Raw genomic sequence first — 15281 nt, 5'->3', positions numbered from 1 at the left:
CCCGAGGCGCTCGAGCCGTCCTGCAGAAAGCCCAGCTTGCTTGCTGCAAAGGGGTCACCAGCCACTTACCCTTCTCGGGGTGGGGGGCTGAAGCTGGGGTTTGTGCTGGCCCCGCTCTCCCCGGGAGAAGCGGGGTTGCTGATGGGGCAGGTTCCCAGCACGGGCCCAAGTGGCACCGCAGCCTGGGGCTGGCTCCCTGCTGGTGCTGCTGCTGCCCTGGCACCCGGACAGCTCAGGGGCTCTGTGCAGCCCTGCTGTTACTGGATGTGATGGGCACAGTGGGGTGGTGCGTGGGGGAGTTGCTCGTGCTGGAGATATAAGGCATGTTTTTGCGAGGAAATATGAGCGTTTTAGAAAATGCAGTCCTGGAGGTAGTAGTTGGTAAGAGACCTGCAGGTCTCGCTTACAGGTCTGTACAAAGCACAACCTTGCGCTGCTTCCCAGGCGAGCAGAACACAACACTTACATTCATACATTCTGATCTCCAAGTGTTTAACCTTCCAACTTTAACTAGGGATCTACTGAAAAAGCTGTTGAGACAAATACACTGTGCTACCAGCAGCTGCCAGAAGTGCTGGAAGGTCCCAGAAGCAATTGACCCAGACGGTGAAATCCCCATAGCTCTCTTCTTTTGATGTGAGTGAATAGACCATTGTGGCCTATACGGCTATCAAAGTGATTCAGGATTTCTCATTGCTCTCAAGCAGATGTGATGTATTATTAATGATAAGCACATCAAGCACACATGGCAAAAAAAACCCCACCACCCCTTAAGCCTCCAGCTTCAATTTTGTCTTACCTTGGCTGGAAGGTTTTCAGCACCTCCTGTTTCTGCCTCCTTCCAAAAATGAAAGTATAAGCCAGCGCACGGGAAGTCAGTGGGAATTTGGCAATTTTCTTCTTAGAGCCCCGCGTGTGGTTTTGCAGCAGGTGAGCAGACAGGAGGCTGAAACAGGACTCTTGTGGAGTTTGAAAAGTCAGCTCCCCATGGAATACTGTTTTCACAGCTAACTGAGGCAGAACTATTAGAAAATGCAGGACCTGCTAATCAAGTTTGAAAAGCCAACCGGTTTATTTACATTAGACCTTGAATAGCCAGCTATCAGGTAATGCTTTGCTGAGACACGGGGTTGTATCTAGATTTCCTGGGAAGCGGAGGGAAAGGACAGGTGAGTCCTGATTCTTGGTGACCTGAACACAAGTAGGGAATACAAATATGAGAGCTACAAAATTGGTTCTTGTGGTTGCCCTTAGAAATCAGTGCTGTGGGCTAATTCAGCTGTAAGACTAAGGAATGCAATGCAGGATTTTGTTGAGTTCAACAGCTAGAATGAACTGCATACCTGTATCTTTATAAAAGAAACCTAAAACACCCCGAAACCTCAAGGTCCTTTGGAAGAGCCATGATCCAGGATTGAGTCCCGAAAATAGGTGTGATTGATTTTGTGGATGTGAAGAGGATTACTTGCAGGCACAAGTGTGTTCAGGGTTGAGCCTGCTTTTGTAAATGATGACTTAGCACTGAGGGTTTGTCAACAAAGGAGAAGCTGCGGCAAGCCTCTTAGATAAGTACAACTGCAGTCTCTCTGCACCGAGTTCTTTCTATTGAAACAGTTTGATCCTCTGAAACTTCCTGACTTAGTCTGAATTACTCCTGACTTAATCCAATGCAAATAATTTATCGCTCGGTAGCCTGCACAAAACCCTGGAAATGCAGAAGCTGCCAGTTTTCATCTACTTCAGCATCGTCTCTGACTGACAACGCTGTGGTCAGCATGAGCGGCTTCTGAGGAATCTACCAGAAAAGCTGTGAGATGTATTTATGGAATAGCCTGCCCACAGGGAAAGTTTTACCCTACCGATTCCACTGAGCATGTGCGTTTCTGTATCCTCTAATTTTTACCATCATCTCTTTGGCGGTTCTTACAACCCGTAGACGTGTTAAATGCTGTCATTGACAATGATACCTGATGCGACCCCACAGGCAAATTGTGCGCTGGACGAGAAGGCAGAAAAATGATTTCTGTGTAGCAGAGGATGTTCAGCGGAAGGTGGCATCCTGTTCCGTGCCGTTGTGGAGACAGGCTTCTATGGCCTTGGTCGTGAGAGGGAGGTTGGCTTCAGCAGAGGCTGGTGGCACACCTCATCACCAAGCCTCTGCGTGCAGGGCTGAAGCCAGCCGGCTGGGAAGGCAGATTTAAACAGCTGGCCAAAGACTCCCCAAACAAAAGTGTTTCTTTGTTGCCTGTTCCGTGAATGGAAAATTAGCGGGTTTTAGTCCTGAGTGATGAGCTTATCTCTGCTTATGAAATCAAACAGCAGAAATATTGGAAATGTCTGGGTAATTTTTAAGAGGGAATATGCGGGCCAAAGATGTATAAGTAATGCCAAAAGGTATGTGTATACATTATGTTGGACAAGTCGGCTCTAGATGATGGGGTTTTATTTTGTCAATCGCAATGACAGGCAGGATTATTGGGTCCCTTACCTGGGCATTTCTCTGTATGCAGAATGTACTCATTTTCAAACTTGGCCAAGATAATTGTCTTGGCTTTTTATTTAAGGGCTCCTGGAAAGTTTTGATAGGGTTTTAGATCATTGAATGTTGTGATGGTGTATTTAAAGACTGACTTAAAATCATCCATCCTAATGTCAAAACATTTTTTAGCCATAAAATTAAATGCACAGGTTGAAAGTGGCAGTATTTTAAGTTTGTGAATTGTAAGGAGGTGGAATTGGTATGGGAGTTATTTAGATTTGTTGCTAAAATAGCAAGTTAAGAGTCAGCTGCTGAGAACCATCCAAGAAGTGCTTTCAGTGAGGGAGCTAAACACTTGGGGTGGGTGGGGGTAGCCTATAACCCCCCATAGCTGTGTATGCAGCAAGATGCAACAGCAATCCTCTGAACTAGCTCATGTGCCTTTTCTTGCTAATGTGCCTTTTCTTCAGAAGCTTCTCAGTTCATTTATAAATGGAAGAGAAGTTGGAGGTACGAAATAACTGGGATACCATCAGGGAGTTAAAGCATGAAGAGTCATCCTTCATTCCAAGCAGTTGGAAGAGAGGAAGATGTATATGTACAGTTGTTTATGTTTAGAGTTGAACATACAAAGCTGCTCAATTGATTAAGTGCTTTGCTTTTGTTAATATGGGGACTGTCATTAGTTCAAATGAAACATAGCTTTAAGTGATGAAAGTCATGGCTATGCTGTCAGTCACCCACTGGCTGTTTAAGAACAGGTACTTATGGAATCTGATTTATGAAAAAGGGGGCAAAGGAGCCCAAGCCATGACCTGTTCACTCACGTGCAGACCATCAGTCTGGGATCTTTCAGGAAAACATTAAAATGGGGGCGAAGGCTCAGTGGCTTAAAGGCAGTTTTCAGGGGCTGGGGAAAGTGCAGAGGTGACAGCAGCAGAAGGGAGAGGAGTCCAGGCAGGAGGTGACTTCTGTGGTGCTCTCACTCCAGCCTGCAAGTGCTGCGGTTTCTGTTGCTGCTGCTTTTTTGCCTGTCCGATGGATTGCATATTATTCCCTAATACTGAATTTGGATGGGTGACAAAAAGTGGAGCTTGGTAGTTGAGGAGTAGCTGAAGAGGCAGTGCCTGTGTGGTAATGGTAAAACCTTGCTGGAGAAGTGGAGTTTCCCCCTTCCAGAGCTACAAGAGGCTCCTTTGTGCCCCCAAGCCTCCAGCTCTGCTCCGCTGATGGATTGCTCTTCTGCCCTGTCACTTGTGAGCCTTTTACAGAGCAGAGCCCCCTTGTTTAAAAATATTTTACAGACCTCGTCACCTTGGCCTGGACAGGAAAGCCGAGCACAAGAGCTGCAGCTTTTACTGAACTAGATGCGGGTTATTGGTATTAGTGCTCTATTCCAACACCAGTCTGGAAAGAACTTGGAATTCCAAGGGCAGTTAGTGTAAATGGAAGCGTGTACAGGACAGAGGGGGGAGTGAAACTACACCTGTGGGCAGCAAAGGTGAGTTGGTGGTTGGTGAGCCCTGCCACACTGGAAGCCAAGGAAGAGCACTACATACAATGATACTTCCTTGCAAAATTATAACGAATGGACCAAATGATGTTTTATATGGGGTCCCCTCCCTTTTTTTTTTTTTTATTTTTTTTTTCCTCTGTAGAGCCAGGATGGTAGCCGGGCTGCTGTCAGGGGTCGGGTTCTGGCTGGGACAGTGTGCTGCTCTGCCTGCAGCCTGCCCGGGGCTGCGGTGGGCCGCTGCTGCTACTTCTCCGGGCTGCCATCCAACCCCCCCTGACCACAGGTGGCCGGCATCCCTCCCGGGGGGCATACGACGGCACACACCCTCCGTGGGGGTGGCCGACATCCCTCCCCGGGGGGAGCTGACACGCTCCAGGGACGGCTGGCATCCCATCCCTCCCGGCGGGGGACACGGACACGCTCCGTGGGGGCGGCCGGCATCCCTCCCCGGGGGGGGACACGCTCCATGGGGCGGCAGCGCCGAGGCTGCGGGGCGGGGAGGGGTGGCTGGAGTGGGGTGGCTAAAACAAGGGAAGAACTAAGCGGGGGGAAGGGCCGGGGCCCAGCGGGCAGGGCCGCCTCTGCTCCCCCGCCCGGCGCCGGGGCGGCCCGGCCGGGCCCCGAGCCCCGAGCACCTGCCCGGGCGGGCAGAGCGGGCCGCGGCGCGCAGCCCCGGCAGCCCCGCAGGCTCCTCCTCCGGGCTCCCCGCCCCGGGGCCCCGTGACGCCGAGCGGCGGCCACACGGCCGGGGAGGGGATGGGACGGGATGGGAGCGGGCGAGGGGACGGCCGAGCGCTGCGGGCGGCTTTAAATGCGGGCCGGGGCGGGCGCCGCCAGCACAGCCGCTCCGCCTCGCCGCTCGGGCCTGCCGCGGGCGCTGCGCTCCCGGCGCCCACCGCCGCCCTCAGCCCGGGCCCCGCGGGCGGCCGTCGGCCCCGCACCGACAGCCCGGCGGCGGGCAGCCGTGCCGCCATGCCCCGCGCCGCGCGCTGAAGCCGCCCCCCCGCCGCCGCCCGCTCCCCGCGGCCGCCCCGCCCGCCGCCAAGCTGGAGGAGCGCCGCAAGCCCGAGCCCCGGAGGTGAGCGGGCACTGGCGGGGGGGGGCTGGGGGGGCCGCGCACCTGCCCGGCCGCGGGGGGGCTGCCCGCTCCGCACCGCACCGCTCCGCACCGCTCCGCACCGCCGCAGGGCACCGGGGGCTCTCCCGGCACCGGGGACTCTCCGCGCCGCGGGGGTCTGGGGGCTTTCCTGGCACCGGCGTCTCTCCCCGCCGCGAGGGGTACCGGGGGGTCTCTCCCTGCCGCGGGGCGCCGGGAGCTTCCCCGGCACCGGGGTCTCTCCCTGCCGCGGGGGCACCGCGGGCTCTCCGCCTTCCTGCCGGTTTTGCCCCGCCGGCCGCGCTCCGGCGTTCCCGCTTGGTGCCAACTTTAACGGTGCCGAAAAACTTTCCTTGGATGGTTCGAGTCCGATGCTCGGTAGCCACCGGCGGCAGCCGGTTCCTGGGAAATCCTGTTTCCTCCCGAGTCCCTTCACGTTCTGCCCGGTACCGGCCGTACGGGATATTCCCTCGCCCGGACCAGCTCCGTGCCGCGGGCGAGTTGCCCGCCGGGCACCGCGGCTGGTTGGAGCGGGGCACGGACACCAGCCTTCAAGCAGCCTTTTGTCCCTACCTCGCGCTGGCTTGGTTTTCTGCCTGACGAAATGAATTTTGAGGGATTTCTCCTTTGGTAGCAGCGCATCCCCTCCGCGCGCTCGGGAGAGCCGGTGGCCTCGCGTGCGCCCGCAGCCCCGCGGCGTGGGCACGGTGCCATGGGCCATCGTCCCGCAGAGCTGCCCCCCTAAGTAGGGTGAGGTGTGTAAATCGCCACAAAGTTTGGGCCCTGGGGCCCATCCCAAGAGCAGCAGCTCCGATGGAGAACGCTCTGCAGACTGGGGATACTTGCTTTTTTTTGGTTTTGTTTTTTTTGTTTTGTTTTGGGGAGGTGCGGTTTACTGTGCATCGAGCGCGACTTTGAGCTCAGGCTGCTAGCTGCTGGGTGCCTTTGTCGTTCTGGTTATTCCTGAAACGTACGTATTTTCCATTAAAAAAAAATAAAATTTGGCTAGCTGGTCTTAAGGTACGCAGAGTCGCGTATTGTGTGTGGGAATAGAATTTTCTACTTAGGAATTGCTGATGTGATAGTCTGCGGGAATATGCCTGGTTCTTCTTTTGGTTGATAACCAAAAGGAAATTGTCTGTGTGTTAAGAGCAGGGTACAGAGACACTCCTGCCCCCCCAACCAACCCCCCAGCCCTGTAAGGCTCCCAAACCCTGGGCGACCCTTTCACAACAACTTTTAATTTTGTCATAATACTTTCCCATCATATGCAGAGTGATTAATTGGGTTGTTTTCTCCCGCAAGTATGCGTGCTCCTGCTCACACGCTGGCGTGTGTGTGAACTTGTTGGTGTGTGCCCCCCCCTCCTGCCCGCTGCAGAGCGCCGAAGCCAGCGCTGAAAGCCCTTTCCTGGTGACTCCTGTCATGCCAGGAGGTCACAGTGTTCAGTTTTGCAAGGCTTTATTTCAGCCACTGGTTTTATTTCTCAGTAACTTCACCTGCCTGAGTGCCAGTGTGATCTGAAGGGCCACCGCTGGGACAATCTCCAGCAATGCTTTTTCTGTGATTACTCCCCCCCCCCCCTCCCCCCATTAGATGCAAATGTGAAATAAGCCTATATTTTTAAGTTTTAAAAAAAACCACGCCAAACATCACGGGAAGGATTTGCTTGTAACTCATCCCTTACTTCTGCCGAGTGTGAACTTCATGGGTGTAAAAGCGGTGGCTGGGCTTGAAGGAAGAGGCTACTGTGAGCTGCGTTTCCAAGACTTTTAAGGGGCTGGCAACTGTGGAGGAGTGGCCGATAACCTGGGAGGAACTGGCAGCGTGGTGTGTTGCTGCTGTCCAGAGTTGAAAGTGGGGTGAGAAGGAATTACGGGCTCATTTTTTTCTTTTTATTCTTTTTTTTTCCCCCGAGGGGAGGAGGGATGAAGTTGTCATTGTGTGCACAGGGCATTCCTAGCAAGTTTAACACCCTGTAGACATCCATTCAGCTCCCAGTGAGGTCTGCAGCTCGTAACTGTGAAGATTTTTCCTTTAAGCTTCCATGTTAGGATTTGAAATCTTGAAACTTTTCTGCAGTCAGAAAACACCTTTGTGTACCGGCGTTGTATCGTGGCATTCCTTGCAGTGGGTTTGTGAAAGGAGGTTTGTGGAGGAGCTTTCAAAACGTGCTTTCACAGTCCTGCAGTGGGTGTAGGGCAAATGCTTCGGTTACTGATGTCTTATGCTGATAAGAAAAGGTTGAATTCATCCACAAAATGCAGTTCAGAGAAAATCGTCCTTGTGAGAAGGGAAAATCCGTAACTCCTTTTGTTTTCTCATCTCCCTACTTATCAGAGAGGGCGCCTTGCTCACGTACACGAGAGTTCTTCCAGCAGCAATGCAGAAGCCGTTTGTGTTTCTGTCTGAAGGATTTTTAACTGCACTGCCACCTTGAAGACCCATAGTAAATAACAAGCTGGAAGGTGTTTTGGGCAAGGTTGTGAATGAAAATTGCTGGGCGAGAGAGCAAAGAGGAAAACTAGGTTTATTTTTTCTGCCAATAAGTCTGCAAACAGCTGTTTCCAGGTTGCAGTTCTTAAAAGTTGGAGATTCTGTCCCGCCGGAGAGAAGCGGTTGCAAAGGCAAGGTGTTGCCTTGGCTGAGCAAAGATACACGGGGTGGAATAGCTGCTGCGGGAGGGTGGATGTGTGAAAACACTTATTCCCCTGGGTACAGAAAGGGATGCTACTATGTGCCTACGTGCTCGTTTGTTAGCATGGATTTGGTAGCCTTTGGATTTTTATTTTTTCATTTTTAAAATTTGATGACGCTGTTATACGTGTCACTCTCAAAAATAGCAGAGCTTTTACTGGTTTGCCCTCGGATTCCTTCTTCTGGGTTGGGAGCACCAGAGGACTTAAGGATGCCTTGTTGCGAACAGCGTTGGCAGTGTTCTGACTCTGGTGCTGTGGCATTGGGTTGTTTCCTCTGTGGTGCTGGTAAAAATGACTTCACTGCCTTAGTGAGATAGCATCCTTGTCAGGCGCCAGCGACCTGCCTTTCATACACTTTGTGCATTAGGTTTAGAATTTGAACTCTTGCTTTGAGCAAATTAAAAGCATTCTGATAACTACCGTTAGGTTTTCTCGTTCGAAGTCAATTAGCTGCTTCCAGCTTCAAATGCATTTAGAAGGCTCAAAAGGGAGTGCTCTTTCAAAAGCCAGTAATAGCAGTTTACAGTTAATATTGATAAAGGAGCACGTCTGTGTCATCGTGCTACTTGGGGTGGAAGGAAAGCTTCTCTTTTGTGCTCCCTCTAAAGAACAGAACTTAAATGGGGAGGCAGAGGTCTCACTCTGAACTATCTTTCACTGTGTGTCTTGAAATGAAAATTCAGCAGTAAAATTACCAAGGGTGCAGCGGAGCCCTGCAGCCGTTCAAAGCAATGCTTCTGCCCCCCTGCCCTTGCACTTGGAGTTGCCATAGCATCTCCTTTCTACCCGAGTTTGCTCAGGATTGTGTGCAGTTTTGAGGCAGGAATGCTTTTTATTGCTGTTGGACAACGTTGAAGACAATGACGGCACCCAAACAGCCTGTGGCATAACTAAAAAGCTACAGAACTTTAAAAATAATCAGTTAAATCTTGCCGTAGCCTGCCGGGGTGCTTGCTCTCAGGTAAACCTCTGCCATCGTCCCTCTAGACCTTACCGAATAGTGGCTTCCTGGAGTCGCCATAGTCTTTCAGGTAAAAACTTGCACGGAGAATGAGCTCAAAGATGCTGTGATGTGGAGTTAACTGTTAAGCTGTGGAAATGAGTGTGTGATATTCGTTACGATGAGATATCCCCTATGGAATAATGCACTTAGTGCGGGACTGCGTGCTAGCTGTGCGGGCTGTCCCTTGTGCCAGGTGTTTCTAAACGGAGTGGCTGCATCATGTCCTGCCGAGCCGGGATGCCCCACGGTGTCGTTTGTCCTCTTGTTTTTCAGTTGCCTAATTATATTAATTGAAGAGGTAGAAGTGTCTTTGAATTACTCTCCTGCAATTACTGGTTTTTCACATAAGGAACTTCTGAAGTTGCCACAGGGGCTGTCAGTGGGAACAATGCGCGTGAATTTTATGGGAGGAATAGCAGAAAAATGAGAGAAACCTACATCTTGGTCCTTGGCATTGTTTGGTTTGGAATTGTGGCTTTCTGTCCAAATTTACAGCCGTGAAAATAAAAGGGGAGCAGGACTCATAGCATACGATGGTCAGCTGTGATCCGTGCTGCTTGGGTATGACCAATCCTTCCGAGCACATCAGAGCACATTGCAAATGGCCCTATTTTTAACAGATTTTTCTCACCAGAAAAATCAGGAGAGATGATTTGACATCACCAAAATCGGAATCCTTGTAATTTGCAGCTCAAATGAATTTTCAACATCCAAATTCCAGGAATGGGTGCTGTTAGTGCTAATTCTGCTGCAAAAGTAAAACAAAGATTGAAGGAGCATTTTTATTTTTAAATGTGTGTGTATATAATATATATATGTGTGTGTGTGTGTAGAGAGAGGGGATGTGGCTAATCTATGTATTTACTACTGCTAAGGAGACCCTAAAAGGAGGGGAGGAATCTTCCAAGTCACAGCGTTTCGAACCTGAGCTTTATTATATAACTGCATTTATAGGGGACCAGGGTCATTCTGTTCTGCTACTATATAGTGCCTGCTTGCTAAATACTGTGTATTAAATCTGACTCAAAATAAGCCTTAATTTTCCTTCCGTAAGCACTGATCAGTTTTTCAAGACTCACTTTAAGATGCAGGATGTACGGAACTATTTGCTGGTGGGAACTGTTTGAAATACTTCTTTTAAGACTGAGGACTACTAAAGTCACTTTATTCTGTTATTAATGATAATTATAACAAGTGCTTCGTTCAATTCTAATGTTACCGTAATAAATGAAAATATTTAAAAATATTCTGAAATGCAAAATGTTGGCTTGATGAAAGCTATAATTTTCTTTGCCTTCTAAACAAATTATTCCTGCAAAGTAAGGTCCGTGGTGACTATTTTGGCTGAGTTTCAGAGGAGAAAAGCTTGGATCCAGCCAGAGACTATGAAACAAATTGCATTTCTGTATAAATTGGAGCAGGTTTGCCTATGTTGCTCCTTTTTAGACCCATTTCAAGGACTGCTTTTTCAGCTTACTCAGTTATTATTTTCATTTCCTTTAGCTACGTATTTCTTTGCTACAGTTTTTTGGTTTTTTGTTTTTTTTTTTTTATGAGGGTGGTTTTGAACTTTGGGTTTTTGATCTGTTTGAGTGTTCCTACTGCTAAATCTGGAACTCGGATGTTTCCATCATCTGCCTGGCTATGGACACAAAATAATTGTGGGTAGAAAACTGGGCTTAGAGCTATGGGGGCAGTGGTGGGAATGGTACCTCTTTTGATAATCTGTGCAAGGTGGCTGCTGCTGCTCTGTGGAACTGATGAAACAGCCCCAAATGTTATGGGATTGTTCCCTGGTGGAGATTTAATTGTGTTACAGATTTTTGGCTTTTCACTTAAAGTTCATTCCTGTGGTATAGTCTTATCTTTTTCTGCTACTGTTTTCTGAGCAAAACACGCAGACTTTTTGATTTTGATGACTCTGCAGATGTGTAGCCTTAAGTCAAAGACAGCGACTGGAGTCATGCATGTCAAGTAATTATCTTGGACAAAACATGGCAAGTTTTAATGATTTTTTACGGTAGGTGTGGAGCCAGAACTTGCCTATCTTTTTCACTCGTGTGTGCAGCTTGAAGATTATTTTTGCCTTAAGACTTTTTTTCAAGTTTTTACTTCACCGCTTGGAGGTTTACTGATCTGGGTCTCTAATTTCAACTCTTAACCTTGAACAGAAGATTGCAAGAGAGAGCTGCTTTTCTTGTACCTGTGACTATGTAACACTTCAGCCCTTATTCGTAAGCATAAAGGTCTTTCTCCAAGGTTGCGAAGTATGAGAAGACCCTGTGTTTAGAATGAGATTGGGAAACAGTTGCTCAGTAACTCAAGGAAAAGTAGCGTTTGAGGGTATTAAACCTGCTTTACTGCGCTGGCATGGGATGGAAGCGTGTTTCTCATTTACGGGAACTGCGTGTGTGTGTTTAGGTGTCACCGTTGGCAAATTTGGTGTCATGAAACGGATTTTACCCAAAATCTTGTGAAATTTCAATAGTCTGATATCACTTCCATGCCTGACAGTTTGTGCATTCAGCAGGCAAACAGCACAGCTAAAGAACAGCAGCTTGGTTCAACAGACCAGCCTGTGTGTCCTTCTAGGCAGAAACAATAACGGCAATGAGAAAATAGATGGGTACTTTGTTCTCTTATGTCCCCAACGAAGCTTCGTTCCAAAGCCTTAATGGCACAATACAGCCTGTACTGCCCTGGGGGTAGTTCCACGTATATTGTTTTAACATCTCATGATCTGTTCGGCTGGGTTTGTGAGTAATAACGAGGTGTGGAGGAGCGTCGTCCCGGGCACAGTGTGAACGTGGTCTACGGCAGCGGTGCTGGCTGCCTTTGTAACGCTGCTGAGGGGTAAGCTCACGAAAGGCACGGAGGTGGATGGGGTTTCAGCGTAGTCAGCGTCTGTATCGCTGCATAGGGAAAGCTTGGGAAGCTGGACCCATGCTGCCGGGGTGCAACAGCGTGGCTGACATTGCCGCTGATGGTACAGCAGGCTCCAATTCTGGCATCTTTCATGGAATCATCGAATCATTTAGGTTGGAGAAGACCTTTAAGATCATCGAGTCCAACCTTTCTTATGGTTCATGGAACTTTTGTTTCCATGGGGCTGTTGCTTTAATCCCACAAAGCACTTCAGCACAGGTGACTTCTGGCCTTGGAGCAATTCAACTGGTTGATTTTTAAGGCTGAGCTGAAACGCTGTGCTGGGTTGAGTCCTGCATGGTATGAATGGGAGAAACGTGTGGTGAGATAGGATGGTGAGCAGAGAGAAGGGATCGAACGGGGCTGGAGGGATGTAGGAACAAAGTCTAGGTTGCAACCGTAAGCTGCTTGCAGGGTGGGGTTGGAAATCAATGGAAGACTAGTGCAAAGTCTTCAGTGTCTCTTTGATAGGGACTTGCAGGGTGCTGTTGGAGAGAAACTGCAGAATAGAATATTTGTTTAGAAAAGCAACAGAGTATTTCAGTGGGAAGGGACCTCCAGCAATCGCCTAGTCCAGCTGCCTAGATTGTGTTTTCAGTCAGAGTTCACCTGCAGCCCTGTCAGATGACATTGCTAATTTAGTTGAAAAAACACATCTTGAACAGACAGGTGGTGTTAGCAGAGTTTTAACTTTAAACGCTTCCCATTGCAGAGTGAGTTTGTGTCTCCAGTGTATTACTGACACATACATCACCAAAACGTGCTTGGAAAGCAAAGATTATTCTCACTTAGGAGCGAGTACTGCTACAGGAATGCGAGATATGCAGAGATTTCCCCATAATTGTGTAAATGATTCTCGCTCAGGATAAAATAACATTTGACATTTTCTACCCTTTTGTGAACGGTGAGCGATCGGTTTATCTATCGAAAAGCCGTAGCTGGGTTTTAGAAGGAAAGGCAGTCTGTCTCCCACAGCGTACGCCTTCCGTGCTGGACCAGTTTTGAGAATGCCTTCTGTGGCATGGTGTATGTTTTACTTAACCGTGCCTGGGGAAGTGGATTTGGACACCTTACTAGGGTAAATTGGAGTCCTGAATATGTCGGGACATGTCGGACAAAAGAAGTGTTTCGGTTAGCTTAGTAGAGAAGGTATGTGCCTCGTCAGTTTGGAGCAGGCTTCCTTTGATTAATGCATTAATCTGCCTGATGCTTTGCTCTGCTTAATGTAGATAGATTGCGTAACTGTAAAAAGAACTAAAATAAAGTTTTGTGAAACCTTTAAGCTGAAAATAGATCAGTTGAAAAAGATAGAGTGCTCTTCTAAGTGGAGTGTTATACGGATGAAAAGATAAGAACCGTTGGAAGAAAATTTAGCTAAGCTTTGAATGTAAAATGAAGGCTGAGTACCCGGCAGAGTTCAATGGATGGCTTGTGTCACTGGGATGCGTGACTGTGACAGTCCGAGGGGGCTGTGGGGGGAAGGAGGGATCTGCATGGCACTGAGCTCTCTTTGGGGGTGGCAGAGTCACTGGTGTGCTTGAAGCACGGGTCTCGCAAGTAGGCTTCGATGTACAGAGCCCGACGGCTCGAAGCCCCGCAATGCACGCTAGGAGCGTCACTGCGTGGCGCCTGCTGAGACTGGCCGCCCGTTCCTGCTGCTGCGCCGGAGAGCGCTGGCCTGTGTGCGGGACCTCACTGGTGTCTGGCAGTGAGGATGAAAAGTTGGGTCTGCTGGGCTTTGTGGTAGGCCCTGAATTTTCCACCTTCTCCGAAGCTAAGCCTGGGAGCCTGCTAGTGTGGAAAGAATGCGAGCAAGTCTGGGCTTGAGCGCAGGCTTGGGTCCATGCTTCGCTGACAATGCAGGCAAGCCCAGGCACCCTTCCTTGACTATTGTGGGCACTGAACTACAACCATGATGCTCTGACTACTCGGTTTCATGCCTTATTCCTACTTGCAGTATAAGCTAAAGGAGCAGGCATGTAACTGTGATCATCACACTCTGGGTTTAATCCGTGACGGACACTCTGGACCTGTGAGTAAATCAGTGAAAGAGTAGGAGTTGCTGCAAAAGAAAAAAACCTCCATATTTCCTAAGTTTTGTTTGGATCACCCATCATCCTCCCTTTGCCAAAATTGCAATGTATAATTTTTGTTGAAAGAGAATACACTGCAAAACAACTCTGTGGAAACCCCGACTGTATCTTAGAGTGTCAGAATCCTCTCCAGACAGTGAATAAAAGGAGATCGTGTCTCCAGCTTTTAAAATAATTACTCAAATTAAAGATCAAGCTAGAAGAGCCCAGAGCCAATGCAGTTCACTGAACCTTAGGTATAGAACTTAATTTATTAAAAAGCATTGCAAAAACAACTTAAGCTCATCATGCTCAAAATATATCTCCTGGCAAGTAACCTGAATGTCCTCTGAGCCTTCGGTGGTGGAGAACAGCGGGAGTGCATAGAGATTTCTGTGAACTCTACAAATTTCTGTAATTACTTTTCTACAAATGGAGCCACCTTTCTTGAGCCTGTTTCTGCCTTTTTAATTCTAAATGATGAATAAGACACCTTTGCATTAAGTATTCCTGGTACAAGCATTTCCTGGGTTACAAACAGCTTAGTATTTTCCCGTGGAGGCTTGAAAGTAACTCAGTGAAGGTACCTAGCATTTTTCATGAAGAGGTTGGTACGCTTCTGGATATGACCCTTAATTTGAAATTCTCGGTAATGTCTACGAAGTCTTGAACTATGGTATCAGACTGACTTTTCTGGCTCTGTTCCTGGACCAGTCATTCCACTTAGCAATAAAAAAATGCCAGATAGCGGGTGCAGATAACGGGATTTAATATTACCGTAGACTATTTTCCTTTTACCTTTAAACAGCTGTGTTGCAATTAGGTGCTGGGCATAAAGCTGTTCTTTGTTAGCAGGTGTCTCCAAGAAATTTGCGATTACATGAAGATTTTACAAGCTGGGTTTGGTGGTAAGTGGTTATACCCTCTAATTAAGAAAGTGCCTGCGGCTGATGACTGGGACACTGGTGACTCGGCCAGAGTCACCGAGGAGTATCTTGTATCTCTTTTGCTGACCGAGGCCCTTATCACCAAAAGGACAAAAGGCAGCTTTGTATCCACGCTGTTGAAAATGAGCTGGAGTTGGCCACTGTTGTGCTCTCTGCTGGAATGGAGGCTTCTGGTTAAAGATGACTGGTGAAATTTGCAGGCAAGTACAGCACCCAAGAATACTGCTTGGAAGGATTTCAGTTGAGTCGGGGATGAATCGGGACAGCTACGGAGAGGCTAGGTGATGCCACTTTGGGTAGGTTGTGCTCAGTGGGTGCTGGTCACGCGTGCTGCCTTGCATTGTTCTCTCCATCCCCAGGCACGCTGGCTTGCTTGGTGGCTGCACCCCATACACCAAACTGCAGAAATGCTTTTCATCTTCTATTTATTTAAAAAAATAAAAAAGATCAGTAGGTCAGTAAAACATTTCCTTGGCCCTGCCGGCTTACAAGGGAGTGTAAAATTGCTTTATCCTGCTGTGCTTTATGAGTATACATTAGCAAA

The 15281-nt window shown here is 48.6% G+C and overlaps 1 protein-coding gene across 3 annotated transcripts in view; it reads left to right on the top strand.

Moving 5' to 3' along the window:
* The window catches only part of SLC4A4 (solute carrier family 4 member 4), a 237630-nt gene that overhangs the window by 44022 nt on the left and 178327 nt on the right, over positions 1-15281 (top strand). The window contains exon 1 of one of the 3 annotated variants that reach the window (XM_056354473.1): positions 4762-5073. The exons of the other annotated variants lie outside the window; for them this stretch is intronic. The gene's annotated coding sequence lies outside the window, so the exon portion shown is untranslated. Of the gene's footprint in view, positions 1-4761; positions 5074-15281 lie in introns of those variants that run through there. 3 annotated transcript variants of the gene reach the window in all.

The sequence above is a fragment of the Falco biarmicus genome, chromosome 1, assembly GCF_023638135.1.
Source record: "Falco biarmicus isolate bFalBia1 chromosome 1, bFalBia1.pri, whole genome shotgun sequence".
In the NCBI taxonomy this organism is placed as follows: domain Eukaryota; kingdom Metazoa; phylum Chordata; class Aves; order Falconiformes; family Falconidae; genus Falco; species Falco biarmicus.
Note: the sequence above shows the minus strand (reverse complement) of the source record. Positions and strands in the feature narration are given on the sequence as shown.